Source organism: Manis pentadactyla, chromosome 13 (genome assembly GCF_030020395.1).
Source record: "Manis pentadactyla isolate mManPen7 chromosome 13, mManPen7.hap1, whole genome shotgun sequence".
Classification (NCBI taxonomy): Eukaryota; Metazoa; Chordata; class Mammalia; order Pholidota; family Manidae; genus Manis; species Manis pentadactyla.
The window spans coordinates 87263942-87270892 of record NC_080031.1 but is presented as its reverse complement, the minus strand read 5'-3'; positions in this window follow the sequence as shown (position 1 = coordinate 87270892).

Sequence of the window (6951 nt, the reverse complement as noted above, 5' to 3'; positions counted from 1 at the left end):
AAACCAACAAGAAGGGAAGTTCTTCCAGCCATCACTCGTCCCAGCTCTGCAAACTATTCCTATCACCATGAAAAGGCAAAGCTAAAGGCAGACAAAGATCACAGAGACAACACCAGAGAAGGAGACAGACCTAACCAGTCTTCCTGAAAAAGAATTCAAAATAAGAATCATAAACATGCTGACAGAGATGCAGAGAAATACGCAAGAGAAATGGGATGAAGTCCGGAGGGAGATCACAGATGCCAGAAAGGAGATCGCAGAAATGAAACAAACTCTGGAAGGGTTTATAAGCAGAATGGATAGGATGCAAGAGGCCATTGATGGAATTGAAACCAGAGAACAGGAACGCATAGAAGCTGACATAGAGAGAGACAAAAGGATCTCCAGGAATGAAACAATATTAAGAGAACTGTGTGACCAATCCAAAAGGCACAATATCCGTATTTTAGGGGTTCCAGAAGAAGAAGAGAGAGGAAAAGAGATGGAAAGTATCTTAGAAGAAATAATTGCTGAAAACTTCCCCAAACTAGGGGAGGAAATAATCGAACAGACCACGGAAATACACAGAACCCCCAACAGAAAGGATCCAAGGAGGACAACACCAAGACACACAATAATTAAAATGGCAAAGATCAAGGACAAGGAAAGAGTTTTGAAGGCAGCTAGAGAGAAAAAGGTCACCTATAAAGGAAAACCCATCAGGCTAACATCAGACTTCTCAACAGAAACCCTACAGGCCAGAAGAGAATGGCATGATATATTTAATACAATGAAACAGAAGGGCCTTGAACCAAGGATACTGTATCCAGCACAACTATCATTCAAATATGATGGTGGGATTAAACAATTCCCAAACAAACAAAAGCTGAGGGAATTTGCTTCCCACAAACCACCTCTACAGAACATCTTACAGGGACTGCTCTAGATGGGAGCACTCCTAGAAAGAGACAGCACAAAACACCCAACATATGAAGAATCGAGGAGGAGGAATAAGAAGGAAGAGAAGAAAGGAATCTCCAGGCAGTGTATATAACAGCTCAATAAGCGAGCTAAGTTAGGCAGTAAGATACTAAAGAGGCTAACCTTGAACCTTTGGTAACCATGAATTTAAAGCCTACAATGGCAATAAGTACATATTTTCCAATAGTCACCCTAAATGTTAATGGACTGAATGAACCAATCAAGAGACACAGAGTAATAGAATGGATAAAAAAGCAAGACCCATCTATATGCTGCTAACAAGAAACTCACCTCAAACCCAAAGACATGTACAGACTAAAAGTCAAGGGATGGAAAAACATATTTCAAGCAAACAACAGCGAGAAGAAAGCAGGGGTTGCAGTACTAATATCAGACAAAATAGACTTCAAAACAAAGAAAGTAACAAGAGATAAAGAAGGACACTACATAATGATAAAGGGCTCAGTCCAACAAGAGGATATAACCATTCTAAATATATATGCACCCAACACAGGAGCACCAGCATACGTGAAACAAATATTAACAGAACTAAAGGGGGAAATAGACTGCAATGCATTCATTCTAGGAGACTTCAACACACCACTCACCCCAAAGGATACATCCACCGGGCAGAAAATTAGTAAGGACACGGAAGCACTGAACAACACAGTAGAGCAGATGGACCTAATAGACATCTATAGAACTCTACATCCCAAAGCAACAGGATATGCATTCTTTTCAAGTGCACATGGAACATTCTCCAGAATAGACCACATACTAGGCCACAAAAAGAGCCTCAGAAAATTCCAAAAGATTGAAATCCTACCAACCAACTTTTCAGACCACAAAGGCATAAAACTAGAAATAAACTGTACAAAGAAAGCAAAGAGGCTCACAAACACATGGAGGCTTAACAACACGCTCCTAAATAATCAATGGATCAATGACCAAATCAAAATGGAGATACAGCAATATATGGAAACAAATGACAACAACAACACTAAGCCCCAACTTCTGTGGGACACAGCAAAAGCAGTCTTAAGAGGAAAGTATATAACAATCTAAGCATATTTAAAAAAGGAAGAACAATCCCAAATGAATGGTCTAATGTCACAATTATTGAAATTGGAAAAAGAAGAACAGATGAGGCCTAAGGTCAGCAGAAGGAGGGACATAATAAAGATCAGAGAAGAAATAAATAAAATTGAGAAGAATAAAACAATAGCAGAAATCAATGAAACCAAGAGCTGGTTCTTCGAGAAAATAAACAAAATAGATAAGCCTCTAGACAGACTTACTAAGAAGAAAAGAGAGTCAACACAAATTAACAGTATCAGAAACGAGAAAGGAAAAATCACGACGGACCCCACAGAAATACAAAGAATTATTAGAGAATACTATGAAAACCTATATGCTAACAAGCTGGGAAACCTAGGAGAAATGGACAACTTCCTAGAAAAATACAACCTTCCAAGATTGACCCAGAAAGAAACAGAAAATCTAAACAGACCAATTACCAGCAACGAAATTGAAGCGGTAATGAAATAAAATACAAAGAACGAAACCCCCAGGCCAGATGGATTTCCCTCGGAATTTTATCAGACATACAGGGAAGACATAATACCCATTCTACTTAGAGTTTTCCAAAAAATAGAGGAGGAGGGGATATTCCGAAACTCATTTTATGAAGCTAACATCACCCTAATACCAAAACCAGGCAAAGACCCCACCAAAAAAGAAAACTACAGACCAATATCCCTGATGAACGTAGATGCAAAAATACTCAACAAAATATTAGCAAACCGAATTCAAAAATACATCAAAAGGATCATACACCATGACCAAGTGGGATTCATCCCAGGGATGCAAGGATGGTACAACAATCGAAAGTCCATCAGCATCATCCACCACATCAACAAAAAGAAAGACAAAAACCACATGATCATCTCCATAGATGCTGAAAAATCATTTGACAAAGTTCAACATCCACTCATGATAAAAACTCTCAGCAAAATGGGAATAGAGGGCAAGTACCTCAACATAATAAAGGCCATCTATGATAAACCCACAGCCAACATTATATTGAACAGCGAGAAGCTGAAAGCATTTCCTCTGAGATCGGGAACTAGACAGGGATGCCCACTCTCTCCACTGTTATTTAACATAGTACTGGAGGTCCTAGCCATGGCAATCAGACAAAACAAAGAAATACAAGGAATCCAGATTGGTAAAGAAGAAGTTAAACTGTCACTATTTGCAGATGACATGGTACTGTACATAAAAAACCCTAAAGACTCCACCCCAAAACTACTAGAACTGATATCGGAATACAACAAAGTTGCAGGATACAAAATCAACACACAGAAATCTGTGGCTTTCCTATACACTAACAATGAACCAACAGAAAGAGAAATCAGGAAAACAACTACATTCACAATTCCATCAAAAAAAAACATACCTAGGAATAAACCTAACCAAAGAAGTGAAAGACTTATACTCTGAAAACTACAAGTCACTCTTAAGAGAAATTAAAGGGGACACTAACAGCTGGAAACTCATCCCATGCTCGTGGCTAGGAAGAATTAATATCGTCAAAATGGCCATCCTGCCCAAAGCAATATACAGATTTGATGCAATCCCTATGAAACTACCAGCAACATTCTTCAATGAACTGGAACAAATAATTCAAAAATTCATATGGAATCAACAAAGACCCCGAATAGCCAAAGCAATCCTGAGAAAGAAGAATAAAGTAGGGGGGATCTCACTCCCCAACTTCAAGCTCTACTATAAAGCCATAGTAATCAAGACAATTTGGTACTGGCACAAGAGCAGAGCCACAGACCAATGGAACAGACTAGAGAATCCAGACATTAACCCAGACATATATGGTCAATTAATATTTGATAAAGGAGCCATGGACATACAATGGCGAAATGACAGCCTCTTCAACAGCTGGTGCTGGCAAAAGTGGACAGCTACATGTAGGAGAATGAAACTGGACCATTGTCTAACCCCATATACAAAAGTAAACTCAAAATGGATCAAAGAACTGAATGTAAGTCATGAAAACATTAAACTCTTGGAAGAAAACATAGGCAAAAACCTCTTAGACATAAACATGAGTGACCTCTTCTTGAACATATCTCCCCGGGCAAGGAAAACAACAGCAAAAATGAATAAGTGGGACTATATTAAGCTGAAAAGCTTCTGTACAGCAAAAGACACCATCAACAGAACAAAAAGGAACCCTACAGTATGGGAGAATATATTTGAAAATGACACATCCGATAAAGGCTTGATGTCCAGAATATATAAAGAGCTCACATGCCTCAACAAACAAAAAACAAATAACCCAATTAAAAAATGGGCAGAGGAACTGAACAGACAGTTCTTCAAAAAAGAAATACAGATGGCCAACAGACACATGAAAAGATGCTCCACATCGCTAATTATCAGAGAAATGCAAATTAAAACTACAATGAGGTATCACCTCACACCAGTAAGGATGGCTGCCATCCAAAAGACAAACAACAACAAATGTTGGCGAGGCTGTGGAGAAAGGGGAACCCTCCTACACTGCTGGTGGGAATGTAAGTTAGTTCAACCATTGTGGAAAGCAGTATGGAGGTACATCAAAATGCTTAAAAAGATCAAGGAGTTTTCACACTGTGTGGCTGCAGGGAGCATCATGCGGTCCAGCCAACCCCTGTGGCTGGTGGTGGCCAAAACCCAGGCGTCTTAGCATAAGGTTAGGCTCTGAGTGAGCTGGGCTGCAGAGCCAGTTTCTGCACACAACAGAAGTCTAGAAGCCGGAGCTCAAAGAGCTCTTCAGGCCTTTTGCCAAAGCTCGCCAGAGCAGGGGGACAGCATGGAATCCCTGCTAGAAAATGACTGGGGTCATGCTGTGTGTGTGTGTGGTGGGGGGCATCTGAGATATATTTGCCACCTCAATGAAACAGCAAGAGAAGAAAAGGAGACAAAAATGACTCCAGAGTTCAGAGCTGGGGGCCAGGGAGTTGGAGGTGCCAGTTTCAGGAAGGAGGGAGCTCAGATGGGGACTGGTCAAGGGGCCCACTGCTCAACTGGTCTGGGGCCTGTGGGCTTGGCACTGCTTGTGGCAAGTCTGGCAGCAGTTGGGAATTTGGCATGTGGCTCTAGACCTCAGCAAAGATGTTGGACCAAGTGGGTAAAACTACATCAAAGCAATGGGAGCATATCCAGGTAAGGCGACCAGAAAGGTGGACAGCCTCAAATGATCGGGAATAATCATAAATTAAATCACACCTCTTTCAAAAGCCACCTCACATCCCACGTCACCCCACATCACAACTGTGGAGGGGTTGCCACCTCTCACGGATGGTCTTCCCTTAAGTAGGAGGCTTACTGTGGGGACGCTACCTGCACTGCAGTCTCCCCGCCACTCTAGAGTTTCTGGACCCAGACCGGCATTTGGGGGAAGCCCCGTGGCTCTCCCAGTCTCCTCCGGGCCCCCCGTTCTCTCGTCCTGTCACCGCCGGTCCCGCACCCCGTGCAGCATCGCTCCAGCCCACATGCAGAATGTCCAGAGGCTCTCGCTCTGTGCCGCGCGCAGAAAATTCGAGATGCTGGCCGCATACGTACGGGGTGAAGAGGACCACATACCTGGGCTTCAAGCTCTGAGAGGCAAGGCGGTCCAGGGAGGGGAGGGGCTCCGGCCTGGCCACCGCAGGGGGCGGCAGAGGCACGCGGGGCGGCGGGACAGCAGGGCCTGGAGCCGCCAGGAGGGCGGATGGCGGCGGCGCGGGGCACTTCTCGGCCTTTCGGGCTGGGTTCACCGTCGGCGAAAGAGGTGACAGTAGGGGACAGCGCGATGGGAGGGCCGAAGGGCGCGACGGGGCGCGTTGGGAGGCCGCCCGGAGCGCCCCCCGCAGCCCGGCTGTCCGGCAGGGCCCCGAGCCCTCTGGGAGCGCAGACACCGCGCCGCGTCCAGCACCTCGGGACCGCGAGGCGCCCGGGACCCCGCAGCCCGGCCCGCACTGCCAGGCGCCCCGCCTCGTCGCGTACCTGCGCTCCCGGCCGGGACTCGCGGCGGAAAGCCCGGCGCCGCGCCGTGACAGCAGGGCCCCGGGCTCCGGCGCCAGACCCCACCCCCAGCCTCCGGCCGCCGCGGGGTGTGGGGGGGCGCCACGTCCAGCCCCGGGGGCGGGGGCGGCGGCGCTGCCCATGTGGGGCCCAGAGGTGGCCACTGGTTCCCCCGCCGGCACAGAGCTGTGGCTTCCGGCAGGGGGAGCGGGAGAGGATGGGGAGGACGGCGGCCTCGGCCCCCCCGCCCGCCTCCGGCGCCGGCCGGCCGCGCAAGTCCCCAGCGCAGGCTCCAGACGGCCAACCCATTCTTTTCAAGCCTGGCCAAGGAAACAGACCCTCCTGATACCTCTGCACCCCTTGACCAGCTCTCCCTTCAGCTGCTCCATTTCCAAAACTCTTCCAACCCTTGCACTCCCATTTTTGAGGCCTCTTTTTCCATCTCTCTCCCTACCCCACATAGTCTAGGCCCTTCAGACCAGCCACCTGACCCAGGGAGCCGGGTGGGAAGGGGAGGGCGCTGTTAGGTGTTCATTCCAGCTGCTTTCACGAGGCTCTTGGGTGCTGGACGAATGCGTATCTCCTATGGCTTGGAGAGGGTTCTCTTCCGCCTTACAGTTTGGCTCTCACTGTCTTCCTTGGGGATCTTCAGACCTCAAAGAGTGCTGCTCTGAATTCACCTACGACGGTGCTTTCCTCTCTGCCGTGTCCTCAGCCTTCCCGGACCCCACTTCCCAAAACTCTATCCTATGAGTACTGGCTAGTTCTCTGCTGTTGGTGTGGGATGCCCTCAACTCTCCCGTAGAATCAGCATGCCCGGGAGCAGGGACCGTGTCCCCCACCTTGGCATCCTTGGCTGATGAGGTTTGCTGGGACAATAAGCAGGACCCAGAACTGAGGTGGGTGTCAGGGCTGCCAGTTTCTGGG